General features: G+C 34.0%; 1 protein-coding gene across 1 annotated transcript in view; it reads right to left on the bottom strand.

The window, feature by feature from the left end:
- LOC119601325 (protein doublesex) overlaps window positions 1-17,500 on the bottom strand; it is a 63,132-nt gene extending 45,632 nt beyond the window's left edge. Inside the window, exon 1 of the mRNA XM_037952171.1 lies at window positions 17,271-17,500. The gene's annotated coding sequence lies outside the window, so the exon portion shown is untranslated. The remainder of the gene's footprint in view (window positions 1-17,270) is intronic.
- Window positions 17,501-25,257: the final 7,757 nt, after the last annotated feature.

Here is a 25,257-nt window from a genome sequence, read left to right as displayed (position 1 = left end):
AAAAACACTTTAGTACCGTTTAACCAAAAACAGCGACTGTTTACTGTGATGTTTGCAAAAATATACTGAAAAAGCAAGATCCAACTTAAGGCTGGCTGCCTGCCTCACTGACTAACTGACTGCTTGGCTGGCAGTGATGTGAGCAGCAACAGCAGCGAGGCAAAAAAAAAAACAAAACAAATTTGTATTAGTTTGTTCAAAAAACAGCAAAAATGCAAAAGAAAATACACAAACTATAGGAAAATAAATAATAATAATAAAAAAAACAACAAACTGAAAAAGAAGCAACAAAAACAAAGAAATAAAAAAAAGCTTAAAACCCAGAGACGACGGACGTCTATAATGAAATAGTTGGTTGGGGTTTGGGTTGGTTTTGGTTTGGTTAGATTGTTGGTTGGCTTGTGTAAATGTGTTGGATGGATGGATGGATGGATGAATGGACAAATAGACAGACATACAGACGGATGAATGAACGAGCGAACAAACGAACTTACAGACGTATAATTTGGCTTATCGTCTCTCAGTTTGTTTGTTTGTTTGTTTCTTTGTATGGCACAACATGATTATAAACCTTTACAGACTGGCTGCATGTCTGCCGGGTTGCTTGATTTTAGGCGGCCAACTACTTAATATATACATACAAACAAATAAGCATGCGAGGGATAATTGAACAGATTTTTTACAATCTTAGTGATTATGGCAAATAGAAGATTTATTCCTCGATTCTTTATCAAAGCAGATTTAGATCAGAAGTATCCGAATCTGGTTTCCGAATTTCTCCATCACATCTGGTTTTCGAGATGCCGAGTTATGTTTTTTATCATATTTGAGAGACGTTTTAACATCGCGAAGATGTCTAAAATTTTTTATGCCATCTGGAAGTCCAATTACTAGTTGCTTTTAACTCTAGGTTAAGATATCTCGAAAAACGAACATATGTTAATCCTACATACATATGTATGTATTGGACTTTCAGATGATATAACAACTTTCATAAACAACGATATGATATCTCGAAAACCTGATGTGATGGAAAATTTCAGAGGACTCGAGTTTTGAGCAGCTCAATCCTATAGAAAAGTGTACTTAAGTCTCAAAGTTTCGACTTTTTTTCAAATTTTATTTTCACACACTCTAGTCCATGTCTTTTCGACATTAAGAGGAAACTGATCACAACCAACATTATTCAAATTGAAAATGGGGTCGATATTTACACAAGTCTAACTGATGGTATGCATTTCGCATTAGTTCTTCAAAGACTGGAACCTCAACTGCCCCTATAATCCCCAGCAGTTCGAGGGCACGGGTCAGAAGGTGACTATTGGCTGGCCTTTGGAGGAAGTCAATAGTCAGTTCATAGAGTAAAAAGAGGCAATCAGAAAGCTAGTCCTAAGGATTCAATAAACGGCAAGAATAAATCGATTATGAGGAATCTACCCACTAGATTACTTTAAGGCACTTTGGGTTGCCTCGAAGTTTCTTAAGGAGGTATTTATCGTTCTTACTCTTAAGTCTGAACTATGCTACAGTGAATCTAAATCGAAACATTCGAAGATTGTATGACAGAAATGGTGGCCCATCGAAATCGTCTGAAATATTACAAATAAGAGTCAAGTGGGTGGTTAGACATGAAAAATCATTGTCGGATGTATCAACTCTTTTCGAAGTCTCTTAAGGAAGTTGCTATCGTTCTTAAGACTGAATTATGCTACAGTAAATCTAAATCGAAAGTTTCGACGATAATATAGAAATGGTGGTCCATCAAAATCGTCTTTCAAATGTTCGTTGGTAAAGAGTACACTGGTACGAATAATCCGATATATGACAACTAACAGTCAACTGGGTAGTTACACATGAAAAATATTTTTCGGATGCATCGACCCTTTTCGAAGTCTCTTAAGGAAGTTGTAATAGTTCTTGGTCTTAAGACTGAACTATTAAACAGTAAACTAAAGTTTCGACGATTTTATGATGGTCCATAAAAAACTTGCTTCTAATGTTCGTTGGTAAAATTCAAGACGATACTTTGGGACGCTAAAAGTGACGATTTTCTTCGCTCTACCCGATATATTACAAATAAGAGTCAAGTGGATGCTTAGACATGATAAATCTTTTTCGGATGCATCTACCCTTTTGGAAGTTTCTTAAGGAAGTTGTTATCGTTCTTGGTATTAATCCTGAACTATGCTACAATAAATGTTTGAAATGGTCCATCAAAGTCGTCTTTTCATTGTTCGTTGCTAAAATACGGCAACAGGTTTGTACTTAGTAGTATTAAGTTTCGGGTATTTTAAAACAGAATTGGAGACCCATTTAAACCGTCTTTCCAATGTTTGTTGGTAAAATATGGGAGACGACAGCTTAATAATTCAAAGGAACGACAGATCCACCATACGTAGAAGAACTCAGTCAATTTTATCATTTGAAAACCACAACAGCCTTCAACAGTCTGACAGTGTTATACCGAAAAAGTTCAGCTTAAGTTGCATGTGAGATACTCGTAAATTAGCGAGAACAAATCCTAATGTGGTCACGTGATTTAGCAATAGTTCTAGATAAAACCATCAGATATTTAATGGAAATGTAATTAGATTCGTTAATGACACATTTCAGATCTTGAGAGAGGCTTGTACTAAGCACTAGTTTTTTCATTATTAGTATTCATTAGTAATTGAGATCTTAAGGAAGTTGTTTTCGTTCATAGTCCCTCTAAAAGAGCGATTTAATAGCTTTTTTGGTAACGGGAGGCAAAAACATGCTTATTGTTTGAAATACCTCATGTTTAGATCTTGAATAAAGATGTAAATCCCTTTCTGGGTAAATATAAATCTATTGGGGACTGTATGTTTGAAGGCATATAGCAAAAACATTCGTGTGTTCGTAGGTTTAAGCTTCTTGCACTAAAGCTTTAACAATAGGGCGCAAATTATGAATTCGGATGGAAGAGGGTTAATATAGCAGGAATAAAGTGAAGAATCTGTGGTATTGGGGTTGTACCTCAAACTGTTTCAAACAATACTATAATATTTTAGGCCCACAACAGAAACAAGCTCCTTTGTCGACAGCCGGGTGCCATTACTGGTGATCTGGGTCAACCTTTTTAAGGTTTTTCCAATTTGTTCATGTTTCACGCAAAGGAATGACATTAAATCTGGCAATCGTGTGAAAGGTCTTAGAGTACTCCTCCTCTTTGAGAGGAATACTTTGCTAACTTTAGTAAATAGTTACTCAAATCTTTAAAAGTTCTTGATAACTCCAATAATATTTCACTAAGAGTAATTAATGTATTAATTGTATTATTGTATTGTATGTATTAAAAATTTTCTTTTCAACCTTCCCTCGTTCAACAGCATACACACTCTTGAAATTGAAATATTTTGTTGCAGTTGCTTCTTGTTTGTTGTGTTTGTTTGGTGGTTTGGTTAAAAAAAAATCACATTTATTTTTATTTTTTGTTCTATTAATGTTGTTGTTTTAGAATTCACACGGTTCTAGTTACTAGCAAAAGCTATTTTTTCTATAAATCACATAGATAAACACTTACACTCACTCATAATAAATAAAACCCTACAACCCATAAATACTCATACATACTCGAACACGTATTGAGTAGTAAAAGTAAAAACTTGAATACTACACATGTATGTATGCAAAGTTGCAGTGTTGCTGTATGTCAATGTCAAACACGATGACATTAAACAAAACAAAAGAAAAAAACACACGCGGGTTTCAACGGGCTCAAAGTGTGTAAAAACACAATGACAACGACGACCAAAAACAATGGTAGGTATAACGACGACTAAAACGGCATAAACGTTGATAACAACGACATCGAACAACCATCACGTTAAAGGTGACGACAAGTACTGTAAAGTCTCTTTTTCTAAATATCAAAATAAACTGTCCATTTATTCATCATTTGTTTTTCTCTAGTTCTTCTTTCTCGGACATTGTTTACTCTTTTTTTTATTTTACATGCCAACAAATAATTGCATATATGAATGTAGTACCCCACCATATACCCAGAGCAAACCCGACCGACACATGCCTAGAGAAAATGCATTTTGTTTGTTGATCGTTTGTTTTTTGTTCGATTTGGTTTGTTGTTGTTTGGATAAATAGTTGTTGGTTGGCCGGTTGGATTGTTTGATTTGTAGTTGTTGCTAGTTGCCGGGACTTGTGCGCTTTTCACTATTTACTGTAAAATTGCACATGTACTTGTCATACATACATATACTTGTATATATGTATGTATATTCTATAGCTTTCTTTATTTTCCTTTTCGTTTATTTGTTTTCATTAGTTTTGTTTTGTACTTTAAGTTTTGGTACATTTTGTGGGAAGGGTACAAAGTGGAAAAAAGTACCAAAAAGTTATCTCCTAAACTGAAGTCCTAGCATTCAAAGTTGATCGTTCATATGAAGAGTATTGACCCTTGACACTGTTATACTTAAAACATGGAGAATATTGGAAGCCTTTAAATTTGAGGTTTGAGTCAGCTTATCGAAGTCCGGTATAGAATCTTGCAGAATCTATATCTTTGTATGTATATAGTCTCATCATACGAAGATCCTGTGTATGAGTCACCCTTATTGAGTGACAATAAGCACACTATTCCCTAACGTATCCTTTTAGGATGCCGGAATGAAAGATCTGTGTGATGGGTTGGATGGCGATGGATGTAAATATTCTTGGCGTTGTGGTATCGATAATGTCCCTTCTGTGTTCTAATATATTTCGGTGTTTACTCTATTTGTACCTGATCTACCTCATTATGTCTTTAGACTAAAAAAAGTTTCCAAAACAACAGAGACCACTACAGAGTAAGGCTTTAGATCTGCTCTGAAAATCGTCGGACATCTTATAACAGGACATTTTAACGTTCAGAGAATCGAGTACTTGAGCAAATTTAGGAAGTACTCGATCAGTTGACCTGAGACGTTACTAGCTCCATCTGTTGCTAGGCGGGCGATAAAGTAAAGCACTCAAAGCGATTATCTTTGCTGATTGTTCGCTCTACAGAGGATCATACAATATGCACGAAGGATTATCAGTTTTGGATAGGATCATCAGTATATTGAGTTAGTGATTGGATGGTTTTATATTGGAACTCCATTTGGCCAACAGTTTAATTAACTACCTAATGTATAGTTAGCAAAGTTCCAGACAACTGTACAAGATCGATTGTAAGATTTATATGAGCTTAAATTCGCCGATCGTTTGGTCTGCAGAATATCGTACATATTGCACGTACGATCGTTAGCTTTGTAGAGGATCGCTTTAGTTTAATGTGTTCTATATATGTTCTACATGGGTTTCGTAATCAAAGTTGCGTGTGATCTTAACTATGTGGCAATGTTTTGTTTCTCTATTTTGGAGTTGAGAGATGACTGACACATATATTGTAGACAACTGCACAAGATAGTTTGTACGATTGATATGAACTAAAAATTCGCCGATCGTTCGCTCTGTAGATTTTCGTACATATTGCACGTACGATCGTTAGCTCTGGAGAGGATCGTTTGAGTTTTATGTGTTCTATCTAGGTTCTAGATGGGTTTCTAAATCAGGGTTTCATGTGTACTTAACTATGGCAATGTTTCATTCCTCTGTTTGGAGATGAGACATATGAGAGCTAGAAGATACGTCATTCTAATGATTACTAAGAGATCCTATAAATTCAAATAGCGAAATAAGAGAAGCTTGATTTCGTGGTTGAATCCTTTGTGCATCGCAAAGTGATTTGATTCTGACTCGATGTAACAATATACATTACAAAAACAAATTACGAAGCTCCGCGCCATATATTTCGGAATACATGACGGATTCCAGTTCTCCCTTCTTCCAAATTAACATCAAAAACATTTGATGAAAAGTACCTAAATAATAGCATTTCAAAATTAGTACTTTTTAGCAAAACATTTAACACATATACACTTCTTTTGGTTTGCACAATATACTGACGTCAAATTGACCCCTCTTTTGGTGGTTTTTTGGCAATAGAATCAGTTCCACTTTTTTTCCTTCCTTATTTGCTTTTGTTTTGCAAAAAAAAGCAGCTCTCTCATGTACTCACATGCAATTAGTGTGTCGGTGTAGGCATATACCAGCTCTCTGCAGTTAATGTGCAAGAGTGAGTTATAGAGTGAGTGCATGTGTGTGTGTGCGTGAGTATTTTGTTGTTGCAGTGAAAGCTAGGCATTTAACCAATGTATGTACGTATCGCTCTTAAATGTGTATATAACAACTTCCTCTTATATATGTTGCAATATAAAAACATTGTGTATAGAAGAAAAAAAATCATGATTTGCCATATGCCTCATACCCTGATTGCAACTCATTTGAGCGCATGTAATTAAAGCAACTTAAAAATTGTTGCTGCTGTTGCATTTTGCAACATGTTGTCTCAGACAAGTTGAGTCAGACATGTTGAGTTGTATGTCATACTCCAACAAAACTACTTTTTGTTGTCGTCTGAGACGTTTGCGGCCAAAATATTCTCGTTTTGTTTGCTGCATTTCTTTTTTTGCATTCTTTAGTTTATTTAGTTTGTGTTTGATTTGGTGCGGTTGTTGCACCAGTTTTTTTTTTGAAAGGGTGTAAAGGTTTTCCCGAATATTTTTACCCACTATTTTAAATAAAAACATCCTTTACCACTTTTTTTAATTTAACAAATCCAGTTTTGAATAGCCTTTCTTTAGCTATCTGCCTCTCACAATTCTCTCACCTTACTGTCTTCTCCTGCACTATCACAATTTTATTTACAGTGTCTCTCTTTTAACTCTTATTTATCTCCTCCTTTCTTTGGCACTAATTATTTTTCGATTTTGCATTTAATTTCTTTTTGTTTTACAATTTTATTTAGTTTTATTTTTAGATTATAATTTTAATTATTTCAATTTGTTGCAATTTGTGTTTTATTTTTATCATTTGCATTAAACAATTTTCCTTTTAATTTCTTACTTTTATAAATATATATGTGAAAGTCCCAATAGTTTTAACGGTGACATAAAATTCCTCTTAGACAGTTTTAAACTTTAATGTCTATTTGATTGATTGACTCCTATATTTATATAGATCTGGGTCATTGGAACCCACGACTTCTTTAAAGCAAATCTAATTTGGAACTAATACCACTTAAGTATCCCTGAGTAATCTAGGAAGTAAGTAGCCACATTTAAGATTTAAATTTTATATTTCGTAATGTTTCTCTATATCTCTCTACTTCTCTATATATTTAATTTTGTAGGTGTCTCTGTTGGATCAATTGGCTAACATCTAGTGATGATCATTAAAATCACTGTTTGTGAACAATCACCCAGAACTGCTGGGATGTGAGGGTGAGGGAAAGAGAGTATATGTTTGTTGCTGTGTAGAAATCATGTAGATATAGTTGAATTCATATGCATTTGTCTGCTTGACATTCAATTAAAATGACATGTGAATAAAGTAACAACTCGTTATTTAATCAAACCATTGGAGGTATTGGCATATCAGGGATGGGAAATAACTTTTTTAATTTTTCTTTATCAGAAAAATACTTTCAGAAGATAGTCTGTGAGCTCCTTATCAAGCTTTGGTCATATCTTCCTCGTTTGAATGCAAGATGGTTGATTTCCTGATCTTTCCAATGAGAGTTCGTAGAACATATTGTCTATGAGTCTTTTGCATACTTCTATCGGAGGACCACAGAAATGACCTGTGTCGGATATTTGTGAACCTATTTTCGCGAGCTCGTCAACGATACAGATGCTTGTAGAATCCCATTGTCCTCGTATCCATACGAGTACAATATTTGAATGTCTCGGCATCCTGTTTAAGGATGTCCGGAATTCCTGGACTAGTCGTGATGTAGAGTATAAACCTATCTGGGACTTGATTGCAGCTGGACTATCGGTAAAGATTAGGATATGTCTGTTCGATATTATATGATACCAGAGCCAGTTTTCTGTTCTTTTTTATGGTTGATATCTCGGCCTGAATTGGACTACGATCATTGCTGATTCTAAAAGTAATCTTGACTCCAAATTCTGGAATGAAAATGCCTCCCTCTACTCGTTCTTCTCGTTTAGAACCATCCGGATGGGCTTCGTGGAAAGCGACCTTCCCCCAGTTCCGCAGTTTTTCAAGATGACGAAACGAAAGTTTCTCAGGAAGTAGGTTTTCTATCCTTTCGGTAATATTTGTATGTTCATATTATGCATTTATTGCATTCAATACGAGTCGCGCTAAGGAACAGCGAGATAGACTTTATTGGGCCAGTGAAGGTTAAAATCTGTGTTCAAGGTGGTAGCCCGACCTTCAGGTCGCTTCTATGATCAAAGTGCTATTTCACATTGTCTGTATATTATTGAGAGAGTTAGTATGGTCATAAGCAGGATGACTCTAACTTCGGAGACTTTATTACGACGAAAAAAAGCGAGATACAAACGCTCGCTTCGGTATATTAAGTCGTTAAATTCACGAAAGAGACTAATAAACGAAATGCTGGAGAATAGGAAAAATCGATATATAAACGCTTTTGTCGATATATTAAGTCATTAAATACACAAGATCCAATTTCCTAAGAAACATACAGAAGTAAGATTAAACGAAGGGAGACCGATCAGTGCATGTATTTAAATGATCCATACGACACGATAAGTTCAAGATATCAAGAATACCCAAAGATCAAGTGGACAAATTGCGTCGTACACGATGAACATTATACTGACTAGGATGTTATCTTAATTCAAAACAGTGCTCTTGGAGTCATGGACTCTCCTGAATGTCTATCACATATTCGGTCAACTCTATCGATGCCGTAGTATAGGGCATAATATGTTCGATTACCGGTTGTTTTATGTTCTTAATTGTTTTTTAAGTATGAAATATCTCTAGGCAAATCATTGTATACTACAAGTTCGAGTTTTTATGCATTTTAGATCATAGTTAATCGATAAAACATATACGCATGCGCCTAATCAAGTCATTGTTTTTATAAATCAAGATAAATAAATGTAAACATAACCTAACACATTGAAGTCAGGCTAGTCGACCTATTAGTATACTTAAACGTAAACTTAGTAAAGATCCAGTTAACAGTATTTTTTTTAAATGCCAAACTCAACACAATCGTAATACACTAACTGCTCACAACTAAATATTTAACTTGAATAATTGGCCAAGCTACCATAATACCCAAAGACAAATTGTTTAAGAAAATTTCCAAAATAACTGTTCCATTTAAAGAAATATATTTAACAAACCAGTAGTGAGTGGCGGTAAGTAGATAAAATGTCGTTAATACATACAACTAGTTGATAACTTTTTTTCCATACAAAAAACCGAATGTAACTAGTTTAATGAACATTATTAGCATTTCAAATGCATTTTCTTAGTTATATAGCAGACTGTTACCGAAAAGGAGCTAAAACAGTAGGTGTCTTATGGCAAAAAAGAAACTCGTTATATTGATGCACATAGCACTCTCTTCAGATTCATAATGCCAGGAATATGTTTTATAAACTTAAGAACTAAAAAAATTTCAAGATAAGGTTTAATAAAGAGAATTCGTGAACGTATTGAGTTCCAATATACAATGTGGCGCCGCGGATTATTCTAAAAGCAATAGCACGCCTCAAATATCTTTAGCATTTAATGCAACTAATAAGAAAAGCAACTAGTTTAGACTGTGCTACCATCTCTAGTTAACTGGAAGATTTTAAGATATACAGGCGGATTAAAATGGAAAACATTTTAAATGTTTGCCAAATGTTAGCACAAATAGGCAAATTTATATTTTAAAGCATTTATTTAGAATAGAACTGTAGTATGGTTTTAAAGAACATTATTTACATTTTTAGTTACTTCTTTAATAGGTTTGAATTCCACAATTAATATAGTTATTCTATATTTACTATGGTGGATTGTTAAAACAATAATACTACATGTAAATGAGAACAAACATTACAATGAGTTTTACTAACTACTACTAACTAACTAACTAACTATAAAACGAAACGAACGAACGAACGAACGAACGAACGAACGAACGAACGAAGAAACGAACGAACGAACGAACGAACGAACGAACGAACGAACGAACGAACGAACGAACGAACGAAAGAACGAACGAACGAAAGAACGAACGAACGAACGAACGAACGAACGAACGAACGAACAACGAACGAACGAACGAACGAACGAACGAACGAACGAACGAACGAACGAACGAACGAACGAAGAACGAACGAAAACGAACGAACGAACGAACGAACGAACGAACGAACGAACGAACGAACGAAACGAACGAACGAAACGAACGAACGAACGAAACGAACGAACGAACGAACGAAAGAACGAACGAACGAACGAACGAACAAAACAAACGAACGAACGAACGAACTAACTAAACAACGAACGAACTAACTAACGAACGAACTAACTAACTACTAACTAACTAACGAACTAAGAACTAACTAACTAACGAACTAACTAACTAACTAACTAACTAACTAACTAAAACAACAACTAACTAACTAACTAACTAACTACTAACTAACTAACTAACTAACTAAATCTAACTAAGTAACTAACTAACTAATTAACTAACTAAATAACTAACTATCTAACTAACTAAGTAACTAAGTAACTAACTAACTAACTAATTAACTAACTAACTAAATAACTAACTAGAACTGAACTAGAACTGAACTAGAACTGAACTAGAACTGAACTAGAACTGAACTAGAACTGAACTAGAACTGAACTAGAACTGAACTAGAACTAGAACTGAACTAGAACTGAACTAGAACTGAACTAGAACTGAACTAGAACTGAACTAGAACTGAACTAGAACTGAACTAGAACTGAACTAGAACTGAACTAGAACTGAGCTAGAACTGAACTAGAACTGAAATAGAACTGAACTAGAACTGAACTAGAACTGAACTAGAACTGAACTAGAACTGAACTAGAACTGAACTAGAACTAGAACTGAACTAGAACTGAACTAGAACTGAACTAGAACTGAACTAGAACTGAACTAGAACTGAACTAGAACTGAACTAGAACTGAACTAGAACTGAACTAGAACTGAACTAGAACTGAACTAGAACTGAACTAGAACTGAACTAGAACTGAACTAGAACTGAACTAAAACTGAACTAGAACTGAACTAGAACTGAACTAGAACTGAACTAGAACTGAACTAGAACTAAACTAGAACTGAACCAGAACTGAACTAGAACTGAACTAGAAGTGAACTAGAACTGAACTTTAACTGAACTGAACTAAGAGACCTTAGGAGAGCAATTTCGAATCTGAATGTCCGAAATGTAGCTTGGCCGCTATTAAAGAAAAACAGAATTATTAACGGTAACCCGAAGCGTAAAATATCCTAATCGATACCAAAGCCAAATGTGCTCTGCAAAGAGCTGCTAGAAGTTGGGAACCTGAGAAAGCCTGATAGGAGATCTGGGGGAAGGTTTAAGCTAAAATACGTGAGCAAAACTTACTAACCAATCCTTTCTAAATAGTTGTTAACAGCAACATGTGTACGAGCATTGTCATGGTGGAATATAATGATTTTCTATGATTTCAAGGAATCAATTCGTATGATATCTAATTTACCTGCTTTTGGATGAATCTTAATGATCCATGTTATGAAACAGATACATAAAAATGAAAAAGATACATAAAAATTTCAAATTTTATTATGAAAATGTCTCCACCTTACCTCTTCAGTACTTTATAATAATTCATAACTCTTTGTTTATTCTAAATATAACATGGCCTAATAACACTTGTTGGTACACGAACAAAAATGCCAATTCATTGTTGGCGGTTTTTTTTTTTTGAACAATTAACAAACATATTTCCAACGTAAACAAAATTTAATGCAAAAAAAAACGTAAACAAAGAAACACACTCTCACTTTTTAACAAAAATCACTGAACTCATTGTGGAATTCGGTGTCTACTAAACATAATAGAATCACGTACCTATAAACAAATTAATTTATGAAAATAAAATAAATGTAAAAAAGTTATTTATAAACTCGTTGTCTAGAGCTCTCCAAAACAGGGTAAACGAGGCTTCTTTGTTGATGTAGATTATTTTTTTAAATATAATTTTAATTCGCGTACAATTATGAACAATGAAAAGTATACATATTATGCATTTAGATTTGATAATTTATAAAAATTCAAGAGAGCAAGAACCTAGATTGTGAAGTATAATAGGCAGAGAGAAAATAATATAACAACAATGTGGTTATGTTAAATTATGTTGATAACAAACAATAATAAAACAATAAAGAGTATGAAAATAATTTTAAAATAAGAGTGATATTCGACTATGTAGAATCGTATGTACCCACCATCAAAACAGGTATTGAAAATTTTAACTTAATTTCATAAGTTGGCCCTAAAACGTTTTTATTTTGGATCCATTTTCAATACCAAAAGAACCTATAATTCAAAAAATATTTTGGGAAAATACATAGTTCCTAGAACTTCTCCTTTTGGCAATATCACGCCTTTAACACATCGTCTCAGAATTTGACAAGGACCCAGAATATGAGCGATATATCGTTGTGTTACCAACGGAATGACAAATCAATATACATACATTTATACCACCATCTTCGTTGGCGGTGGCTATAAAAATATTTCTTATCAAGAATCTGAATAAGCGACGAGAGAACTTTCATTTGTACTTGACAACGATCTGTTTTTTTTTATATATAAATGTCTAGAGATACGGAAATGCATCAAAATGCTGCAAGAACTCATGTATGAAAAAAATATAACAAATGAAAAGAGAATTAAATAAAAAACATACAACAACTTAAATCAAACAATAATAAAAAAATAAAAATGAAATAAAAATGTGAAACAGAAATGGAAAAAACTGCATTCTAAAGATAATGCAAAAAACAATGTTGACAACAAACGGAGAAATTGTGTCATAAAAAACGCAAAGTTATGAAGGTGCTCTGTCTACAAGACATCGATCGTAGAACTATGGGATCAGTTATATATATTCTCCGCTATCTGAACTAGAACTGAACCAGAACTGAACTAGAACTGAACTAGAACTGAATTAGAACTGAACTAGAACTGAATTAGAACTGAACTAGAATTGAACTAGAATTGAACTAGAACTGAACTAGAATTGAACTAGAACTGAACTAGAACTGAACTAGAACTGAACTAGAACTAGAACTGAACTAGAACTGAACTAGAACTGAACTAGAACTGAACTAGAACTGAACTAGAAGTGAACTAGAACTGAACTAGAACTGAACTAGAACTGAACTAGAACTGAACTTGAACTGAACTTGAACTGAACTTGAACTGAACTAGAACTGAACTAGAACTGAACTAGAACTGAACTAGAACTGAACTAGAACTGAACTAGAACTGAACTAGAACTGAACTAGAACTGAACTAGAACTGAACTAGAACTGAACTAGAACTGAACTAGAACTGAACTAGAACTGAACTTGAACTGAACTAGAACTGAACTAGAACTGAACTAAAACTGAACTAGAACTGAACTAGAACTGAACTAGAACTGAACTAGAACTGAATTAGAACTGAACTAGAACTGAACTAGAACTGAACTAGAACTGAACTAGAACTGAACTAAAACTGAACTAGAACTGAACTAGAACTGAACTAGATCTGAACTAGAATTGAACTAGAACTGAACTAGAACTGAACTAGAACTGAATTAGAACTGAACTAGAACTGAACTAGAACTGAACTAGAACTGAACTAAAACTGAACTAGAACTGAACTAGAACTGCACTAGAACTGAACTAGAACTGAACTAGAACTGAACTAGAACTGAACTAGAACTGAACTAGAACTGAACTAGAACTGAACTAGAACTGAACTAGAACTGAATTAGAACTGAACTAGAACTGAACTAGAACTGAACTAGAACTGAACTAGAACTGAACTAGAACTGAACTAGAACTGAACTAGAACTGAACTAGAACTGAACTAGAACTGAACTAGAACTGAACTAGAACTGAACTAGAACTGAACTAGAACTGAACTAGAACTGAACTGAACTAGAACTGAACTAGAACTGAACTAGAACTGAACTAAAACTGAACTAAAACTGAACTAGAAAGATCGATCCGTGATAGTTTTCAATGTTGAAGAAAATTCGAATGCATTTAACCGATCTACGATCTTTCGTAATCTAAAGCCAATAAACAGGAAAAGGATTTTAATTTATGAATATGAACAACAAGAATTTCTTAAATTAAAGGAAACTCTAATAAAACAAACATGTTATAAATAAAATAAACATAAAAGCAATATTTGCCCTAATCAAAACGTTGACATCACTGCAAACATTTTAAGACATGTCTAAAAACCTCATGAACGATCTCAAGTATACAAGTTTTCGCTTAAATGCATCTTGCCACTTTAGAAACGCGACGACTGAACGACTGACGATTAGTTGTGCGAAAAAAAAAACAGCAAAAACACACAGCATGTTGGCAAACATTATTTATGTATTTTTAATATTTTTTTTTGTTTATTTTTTTAACGTTTTCAATACGAGAATTTTGTTTAAATTCACTTAGCACGTTTAAGGTGACCATAGGATGCATAAGAAACAGGTATTAAGGATTTATTTTTAATGCTTATAGCAACTTTAATTGTTTAGATCAATTAACGATCATCAATGTTTGTTTGTTGTTGTTGATTTAGTGTCAGTTATTTAAATGACAACTGTGCTGCATGCAGTTCACTGTTGCGCATACTTATGGTTGACTGATTTCCAGATTAACAAATTCTAACAACTTTACAACTAAGTATTTGTTAAATTATCAGTGTATTATTTACAGCTTGTAGTTAATATAAGTAGTATGCTGAAAAAAAAAAACTAGCAAATGCATCATGTAATTTAATTCTTTAAAATATAACAATATATAATTGAGATTTAATACATTTTTTTTTGCATTCAAATTATGTTAACTTTTGAGGCACATTATATTAAATATTAGAAAGTAATAAACAATCTTCTAAGTTATTAGGTAAAATACTTTTCGATGGGGTTTGCCTTATACCTATACAATTTATTTAAATCATCATCAATTACTTTGAACTGCAGATTATTAGTCAATAATTGGAGTAAAACATTTAAGACAATGTATAATATAAGTAGAATATGAGTACACAGATGAGTACCGGAGCGTTGTCAATAGTGCGATAACTACTGCTTTAAGAAAATCAAGTACAAAATACTTGAATTAAGTACGGATCCGTTAAGTACGAAAACCAGTATTATGCCTTTTTAGGGTAAAAGTGATCTCACAATGTACTTATTTTGAGAATTTTCGATTAGATTTAAGATCAAATACCCAATTGGTTTGAGATGAACATAAGATTGATTTAAGAATGAACGAGATTGAATTAATCCCACAATGGGCTTGACTTGAGCTCGATTCGTACTTGATTTCAGAACTCATAAAAACGGATCTCTTTCCGAGGCATGTTACGTTCTGGTTATATAGATTGTTGGTGATTTAGTTAGAACACTCCGAGTCCTCGCTAATTTCTACCTAATTTGAACAAGCTCTTTATTTCTATGGCCCCGGAGAGGAATCATCGTGTACTTCCAATAAATTTGAGACAGTATAGATCTTGAAAGAGGTTTGTTTCGAGATATCTTAATCGGTGCTCTTATAGAGCGGGCAGTCACATAAAAGGTGTTATGCCGATTCTTTATCGTCTATAAATATAATGCAATAACTGTTACGAGGGGTAGTTAATACGGTGAGACAAACTTCCAATCATACAGTGCACAGTGAGTATGCCTACAAGAAGCTTTAATGACCGTCCATTGTTTTCGATACCGTAGCTAGGGGAATATCATTTGCCCTTTGAGCCATGGTAATCATTTCAAGTCGAAAAAGTGTCGTACATAAAAGTTATGACAGGGAATGATTGCAATGGAGAATATATTTGGACTATATCATGTTCAAAGTAAGAGCTATATAAATGTTAATGGTCAGCGTCTCAGAATTTAGTTCTCGCATGTTTCTTGCGGTGCTATCGAGAGAAAACTTATGAAGAGCAAGCTCATTGAAGAAAATTCCTGAACTGTTTTTGAATCGTCAGTGTAGTCTGAGATCGCGTCGTCTCGAAGGAAAGTGTTTGCAGCCGAATCTTCTCTTGTTGATCTAATTTTGATTCTCAAGGTTCTATAAAAGATTTGTGTAAAAAGGTATTACCGGAGCCTTAGTTTTAACGGCAACTAATACCCTCAAGCTTATTCTAAAGATGCAAGCTCGGAAATAATGTGGTGGCTGTAGTTAAAATCTATTTGTGAATGAAGAGTGTTGTTGTAAGGTCTGAAATACTTTGGGTTACCAAATGTTGCACCTGTTTTGTAACGGTACGCCAATCTAAAATACTTCTATATGTTTGCTGTTTTAAATCTGGTCACCTTTTAGCACACACAACAAACAGCCCCAACTCAACCCAGATACAAACTTTAAATTATTTATATTATTTATTTAGTTTTACTATAAATAAATGCTAAAGTATAATATTTAGAACAACTTGTTATAGAAATACTAAATAGAAAATTTTCTATTAAATTATTCAGAATTTGTTTAATAAAAAAAAAAAAATTATATAGTATATCAAGTTGTGAATGACATAAGTATTATCATAACATGTTCGCTCAAAACGAAGGTGATCTGAAAATTTCTTTTGAAATTTGCAAACAAAGATCGTCCAGGACAGTCGTAAGTTTTATGAAGTTTGTTGTCAAACTTGTAAAATCACTGGGAGCTAGTCAAGCAGCAATTTCAAGACGTTTCAGGATTCATCCAAAAGCTGGGAATTTGAATACCATACGAATCGAAGACTAGAAGCCTATATCCGAAATGCTGCAGAACTCTCTCTCTCCCTGTGACACGATTCACTTCAGATCAAAGTAACTTAAATTGGTTTAATTCGTACTTGGCCTTAAGCGATGAGCAGTTCTTTTTAAGCGAAATATAGAGGACTTGATATTGAGGCAAACTTAAGCAAAAATATAGCTATACATATATAGACCTACGAATCTAAAAACTAAAGTTGCTCCTAAAATTTAAACTTTTTAAAACCAAAAAGACTAAAATAATTTATTTTGTTCATTCAATAAAAATGAGACAACTTTTCAGTCTGTCCTATAACTATATACACTACACATCGAGTTGTGCATATAGAGAGTAATGTTCACATACTTAGTATATTATACTCTATACATACCAATTAGGAAACAGCAACTATTCGATGGCGTTCCAATGCAATGATCCGTATAAATTTTATGATAAACTAAAAAAAGCATTTGACGCCTGTAGTGAGTGCAGCATACGATTACACGGTCTGACGCTATTTGTAAATAACACTATAACTACAATGTTGAATTAAAAATAAAAACACACATTTACAAAAAAAGTGCACTTTTCTTATTTTTTTTACATATAAATTAATTTCAAAATTCGCAACTCTTTTTTTTTAATTATTTCTTTAAGTTGGCTTTTTATTTGCAACTAAAAAAGTTTTAATTTATTTTATTATTGTTGGTATTTTTATTGTAATTTACAAAAAATTATATTTATTTCAACTTAAATTACAAATTTAGTTAAAATCAACACTAGATATTAAAATTATTTTAAAAATTGATCGCTTTTCTATTAATATTTATTTTATTTTTTCGATATTGGCACGTTGTTGTTTAAAACATAATAAGTTCGAGCAGAATCTTAACGAACCGTACAAATACAACTGAAAAGAATCAAACTATATAAACAGCTTCAACACTTACTATACGCGATCAATGAGCTCAATACCGCGAACTGTAACGACATTGCGACTCTCTTGCCAAAAGTGATCATAAAAACTACAAAACAAATATTTATCTCAGATACTCACAGTATAGACCAGGCATGGACGTTTTTAATCAGTACTAACTTAGTATATAGTCTAGTCTGTAGTCTAGTCTACAGTCTAGTCTGTAGTCTAGTCTGTAGTCTAGTCTATAGTCTAGTCTATAGTCTAGTCTATAGTCTAGTCTTAAGTCTAGTCTATAGTCTAGTCTATATTCTAGTCTATATTCTAGTCTATAGTCTAGTCTAGTCTATAGTCTAGTCTATAGTCTAGTCTATAGTCTAGTCTATAGTCTAGTCTATAGTCTATTCTATAGTCTAGTCTATAGTCTAGTCTATAGTCTAGTCTATAGTCTAGTCTATAGTCTAGTCTATAGTCTAGTCTATAGTCTAGTCTATAGTCTAGTCTATAGTCTAGTCTATAGTCTAGTCTATAGTCTAGTCTACAGTCTAGTCTATAGTCTAGTCTATAGTCTAGTCTATAGTCTAGTCTATAGTCTAGTCTATAGTCTAGTCTATAGTCTAGTCTATAGTCTAGTCTATAGTCTAGTCTATAGTCTAGTCTATAGTCTAGTCTATAGTCTAGTCTATAGTCTAGTCTATAGTCTAGTCTATAGTCTAGTCTATAGTCTAGTCTATAGTCTAGTCTATAGTCTAGTCTATAGTCTAGTCTATAGTCTAGTCTATAGTCTAGTCTATAGTCTAGTCTATAGTCTAGTCTATAGTCTAGTCTATAGTCTAGCTAGTCTGTAGTCTAGTCTATAGTCTAGTCTATAGTCTAGTCTATAGTCTAGTCTATAGTCTAGTCTATAGTCTATAGTCTAGTCTATAGTCTAGTCTATAGTCTAGTCTATAATCTTGTCTATAGTCTAGTCTATAGTATAGTCTATAGCCTAGTCTATAGTCTAGTCTATAGTCTAGTCTATAGTCTAGTCTATAGTCTAGTCTATAGTCTAGTCTATAGTCTAGTCTATAGTCTAGTCTATAATCTTGTCTATAGTCTAGTCTATAGTATAGTCTATAGTCTAGTCTATAGTCTAGTCTATAGTCTAGTCTATAGTCTAGTCTATAGTCTAGTCTATAGTCTAGTCTATAATCTTGTCTATAGTCTAGTCTTTAGTCTAGTCTATAGTCTAGTTTATAGTCTAGTCTATAGTCTAGTCTATAGTCTAGTCTATAGTCTAGTCTGTAGTCTAGTCTGTAGTCTAGTCTATAGTCTAGTCTATAGTCTAGTCTATAGTCTAGTCTATAGTCTAGTCTATAGTCTAGTCTATAGTCTAGTCTATAGTCTAGTCTATAGTCTAGTCTATAGTCTAGTCTATAGTCTAGTCTATAGTCTAGTCTATAGTCTAGTCTATAGTCTAGTCTATAGTGTAGTCTGTAGTCTAGTATATAGTCTAGTCTATAGTCTAGTCTATAATCTTGTCCATAGTCTAGTCTATAGTCTAGTCTATAGTCTAGTCTATAGTCTAGTCTATAGTCTAGTCTATAGTCTAGTCTATAGTCTAGTCTATAGTCTAGTCTATAGTCTAGTCTATAGTCTAGTCTATAGTCTAGTCTATAGTCTAGTCTATAGTCTAGTCTATAGTCTAGTCTATAGTCTAGTCTATAGTCTAGTCTATAGTCTAGTCTATAGTCTAGTCTATAGTCTAGTCTATAGTCTAGTCTATAGTATAGTCTATAGTCTAGTCTAGTCTAGTCTAGTCTAGTCTATAGTCTAGTCTAGTCTACTCTATTCTATAGTCTAGTCTGTAGTATAGTCTATAGTCTAGTTTATAGTCTAATCTATAGTATATTCTATAGTTTAGTCTTGGGAGTAATTCTATATCACAAAGTACTAAAGCACTGACCTTTCCATGCCTGGCGCAGTCAAAACAAACTCAATAGCAGAAAATCAACAACTCTTTTCAAGACAATTTCAAACTGGTTGCACTGCACAACCAGGAGCGTATAAAAGATACTTATAGTAAAAAGTATGCTCATACTTTGAGATGTTTTTAATTTTGTTGTTGAATTATTTTTTTAACATTAAGTTGCACCAAATGTTGACAACAAGCTCCACCAGCAACAACAACCATATAAAAGTAAAATCGAAAAAAAAAATTGAGACATCTACTCGCTCACTCCAAATTCAGCACATGCACTAAGTACGTACGATCGCCGCAAAGAAATCACAACAATGCAATTAATACATTGTTGAAGAAACAGAACACAGAGCGAAAAAATAAAGAATACAACAAATTCGAAAAAGTAAAAACAAGTTAGATTGTAGCTGATATCGTGAGGCACCGAATCTAATGCACCCTCTTTATAAATAGCTCAGATAGAGAGTTTTGAATCAATGAGAGTTTAATTAAATGGGGGATGATGCACTTTGTGGACTAGTCTGTAGACCAATCCACGGACTGATCTATATGCTAAGCTGATTAACGGTATGGTCTATAGACTAGTTCACATATTGGTCTATAGACTAGTGCATAGACTGGTCAATAGTTCACAGACTGGCATATATCCCAGTCCACCGTCTATAGACCAGTTCACTGACTGGTATATATTATCTAGTTCACGGACTAATCTTTAAGCTAGTCTACAGGCTGAAATATAAGTTAGTCCACAGACTGGTCTATAGACTAATCCTCAGACTGGTTTATAGGTTAGTCCACAGGCTGGTCTATAGGCTAATCAACAGACTGGTCTATAGGGTCCACAAACTGGTTTATAAGCTAGTTCATATTTTATTTGCGGTTCGTAGGTTTCACATACTGAATAAGAAATTTAACAGTCAGAGTGTAGAGTAAAAACGAAAATGCATATAAAATATAAATAAATAAAAATAATGCAAGAATACATACATACATACATATTTTGATAAGAGTATTTATTTATATGCTAAACCATGATGCGAATTATAAATAAACAAATAAACACCAACACGTGATAAATCGAAAAAGGAAAAAAAGAATTATGGCATTTACATTACATTAAAAACAGTTTTGAAAAACTGTTCATCCTTGATTTGTTTCTCAAATATCTGGAAAAAAAAAATTAATTTTCACCCAAAAAAAATCGCTAAATTGTCATTGCCGGCAACCGTTAAATTCAATAACACCATTTGAATATATTCAGTTAAAGATAAATTTTATCAGAGAGAGCAAAGAGAGTGCGAAATCAATGTTGCGTATGAAAAAGTTAAACTTGTTTGATTTGGTGGGTATGGGTAACCAAAAATGTAACACTACATACCAATAAAAGCAATGACATTTTAAGAAAAGCTCCTACAATGGGGACATAAAAACAACTTACAAATTATGACAGCTTTAAAGTTTCTTACATATAGGAGAAATATTCAAGAGAAAACTTCAAAGCTCCGATTTTTCGAAAATATCTTAAGAGCTTATTCCGAAATTATGTAAAATTTAAAAAATCGCTTAACTTTTTTATCAACATTTGATAAAAAATATCAGACAATATATTTTCTATGTATGCTTTTTGGAAGCTTTTTTGTAAACGACATTTAGTCTGTATGTATTTTATTTTTAATAAAATTTCATAGACTTAAAATACTTAACAGACATTATGTGCCTGGCGCAGTCAAAAATACTATTGAAAATATTTTATTTTCGAATTTATACACAAGTATCTTGTTAAGTGGGTTGCCAGGTCTTTTTGAACCTTCCGTTCTATGCCTATAGTATTGTATATGTCTATGTTACAGATCAAGATTGTTCTTATACGAAGATAAATGTTCTTTTGGAGTCCGAGAGATTCCAGGTTAATAATTACGGAACTTGTTTTTTCTCCAAATTGTTCCAAACTTTTTGGAGTCTAGAGACTACGTGTAGGTACGAGTCTTCGAATAATCTGAGAGACTATATTAGAGTCTAAGCTACTGGATTAATGGGATCTTAGAAATCGAATGTCTCGAATATTCTTGCACTTTTGTTAGTCTGATGTTGTATTCTCGGCTGACCTAGAGTTTCCTTGACAGACGGCTGCTGACTGTTTGTTTACCAGACTCGAATGTTGGGAAGTCGAAACATTCGAGTCTGAATCCAGAATATCTTAAACTACGAATTAGGGGCTAATTTTTTAGATCAACTACTTAAGTCAGTGTTGTACCCCCTGGTGCAAGCAACGTTGGTGATTCGCCTTCACCTCGGTGTTAGTGCAATCTCGGGAAATTGAAGTACTATTATCAGTAATACTAGTCTTACGTTACTAGAATCGAAAGGAGTCAAATGATTACTTGCGGTTGTTTGACCAGAACCAGTCTGGATGAGGAAATCGTTCTGTACTTGCTATTGGCGAGGTCCCTTTGGTGTACATATAGTGGTTGTGGTTGAAATCCGGAAAGAGTAGGGAAAGGAGGGAGAGATAAGATTGTGGACGTTGTCGACTCAACATAACCCCAGAGAGCGGTCTATATGTTGATTAGTCGATATCACAAGAAAAGGATGCAAAATCAGTCAAGTGTATGCGGCAGAGGTGGATGTGAATGTGTTGGATGAAAGGTCTGTGTGATGGGTTAAATATTGATGAATGTACAGTATTCATGTTCTTGTGTTACTGACAAAGTTGTCTTCTTTGTCAGCATATATTTCGGGTCTAACTTAGTTCATATCTGTCCTACCATATTGTGTCACCTTTGTAAAAGGAAACGATTTCTTGCCCTGTTAATGGATATGATAATTACATCTACGTTCTGTTGCCAAAACAACAGGGACATTAAAGGAGTGTGTATTGCCACACATTCAACAACGTGACTTTAATGGTCAGAGATTACATTCCAGGAGTATGTATTGCCAGATATCCTACAACGGGACTTTAATGGTCAGAGATTACCCTCCGGCAGTGAGTATTGCCAGACATTCCACAACGGAACTTTAATGGTCAGATATTACATAGATCGAGTACTTGAACAATCATTTTCCGATGTCCGTTATGTACAAAATTACAGCCAGCGAGTTCTTTGTGATTCACAAATGATCGTTAGTTTGTGGTTTCTAACTGCAGTGAAAAAACCCCACCATCAGCATAGATCGTCAAGTTAGGTGCTCATAGAAAATACTCCAGGAACTTTTGTCTGTGTTGTAATTAACAACTACTCATCATTTGAACAATTTTTATAGCGGCCATTAGAAAATATATTGATTTTCATATTACGTTTGTAACACATCGAAATATCGTTCGTATACCAATGTATTATAAGATCTTATTAGATTATAAGGCGATCTAGCTATGTCCGCCCTAAAAGGAGGGGGCTAGATGATTGAAATCTCAATAGTCTCAATTGAATGCAGTTTTCTTGGCACTAAGAAATTCCCTACAAAAGACCCTCTTTCTTGTTGCATTTGTATATTAATTGCGATAGGTATTCGTTCATATAACTCTCTTATTCTATTTAATTTGTTGCTATGGCAACACTTTTTTAAATTGCATACGAAGTAAGTAGTGTGACAAAATAAAACCGGCTAATAATCTTGTGCGTATTTTGAGTTCGATGAACGACCTACTCTGTTTTTGTGCTCACTCTTCTCAACAAATGCAGCTACTCTCTCACCTACTAATAATATGTTCATTAATACAACTCTTCTTGTCCGATATTCTCTGGTAAATCAAACAAGAGATGCGCAAGTGAATTTATTGGTAACTCACGATCATGTCACACTGACTAAAAAGCACATATGTAATCAAAAATATTTTCCTCTAACGATCATTAATACCATAATCACTCGTGACTCGAGCGAATCACCTGTACATCTCCTAGTCAGTAGTATGACTTGGTGATGTACATCATTTATTTTATATAGAATTTTTCGGGGTTACTTGTTCTTTTGATACAGTAACTGAGTTTTAATTACAATTTAAACTGCAGAAATTGAAGTTGGGGTTAGCGTACACCTATATTAACGAGTGTAAATATTTTCTGGCTTTCTCGTTTAAATCGTTATTACACTCAATTTCTGATTATTAATTATGTATACCGGCGTGAATGTTGTTTTTGTTTTTTTTCTTTCCTCTTCATGATGCCATGTCAAAGAGAAACAAAGAAAAAATAAAATGTTTGACAGCTACTGTCAGCATTTCGACAACGGCAATGTAGTTTATGTGGTTGAAATTCGATTAATTATGATTTTTTTATCCGGTAGCAGACTCACGGATTTCTAGACGACTCAGTATGGAAAAAGAATAATGAATAGAAGTAGGAGATATTTTAATTAAAGTCATATACATATGCATGGCATACATATTTAGTGTAATATACATGTCTGTATAAGATAAATTATGGAGGGAATAGATGAGCCTATAATAGACTTTGCATTTTATGTTTATATGTATGTATAGTTATCTAAAGGAAACTCGAAAGTTGATTAGCTTAATTGTGTTGCCCGAAAGCGGATCACATTAAGACCAACCCAAATGACATTTCATTTAAATATTCATAACTAAATCCATCCATCCCAAGGCATGCATGAAAGGTTTAGTCCCGTAACGTCACCCTTGAAAGCCCCAACAAGATGAATGTATGTATGTATATGTCGAGCATGTCGTCATTAAAGACCTACAGCATGAGGAAACATCAAAAACATCCCCTGTATGAAGCGAGAACTTGTAGCGTAGATTCTAACTGACGATTTTAGAGGCAATTAGTTGACCATGATGTTGGTCTCCTTGGTTGTCATGGAATCCTTCTCTTCGACATTTATGTTCCATGAAAACTTCAAATCCAGAGAGCTCTCCGGGGAATGTTATTGTAATCCCAGTTTAAAGAACTGTTACCAGTACCTCTAGCATGATTTGACCTGGCATCGAACCAGTGAACCTCTTTTATATGGTAGCCCGACAGTGCTTCGGACTTCGTAATGTCCTGTAATGTCGGGATAAGTTCAGTGCTGTTGCCGAAAGGACGACAGATAACACTCAGAGAACTGACTGTGGGGCGTTGGGAATGATTTGGTGTCAAATGAATAAGGTACAGAATGAATGAAGGGGTATACCGACCTCGAACCATTGACACCATTGAATTTCACTTCTTTATCAGAGCCAAGCCTGAAGGCTCTGTTCATACCAGACATACCGCAGTGTATTTCGAGCGTGCCTTTAGCTTAATTGATGGATTCGTATCTCGGTATAGCGATTGCGTCTCTAGGTGCTGTTGCCGAACCAACAGATACCATTCCATCTGCGTGGTTGTAAACGGAAGTGATGTCCTTGCATCTCGGAAGTTAGGCAACGGGGCAGTGATGGTCAGACAATAGATAACTCAAATACTCGAATAAAGTTCTTGTACATGGACCGGCATAACCACCCTGTGGTTGAAATAGTACCACCGTGTAATAGCCCGTTTGGCAGGCGTTCACGTAAAG

This window comes from Lucilia sericata, unplaced genomic scaffold (genome assembly GCF_015586225.1).
Source record: "Lucilia sericata isolate MDLA Ls3-8-SP2 unplaced genomic scaffold, ASM1558622v1 Contig000157F_arrow, whole genome shotgun sequence".
Lineage (NCBI taxonomy): Eukaryota > Metazoa > Arthropoda > Insecta > Diptera > Calliphoridae > Lucilia > Lucilia sericata.
The sequence above is the reverse complement of the archived record's forward strand: the minus strand, read 5'-3'. Positions and strand labels throughout refer to the sequence as shown.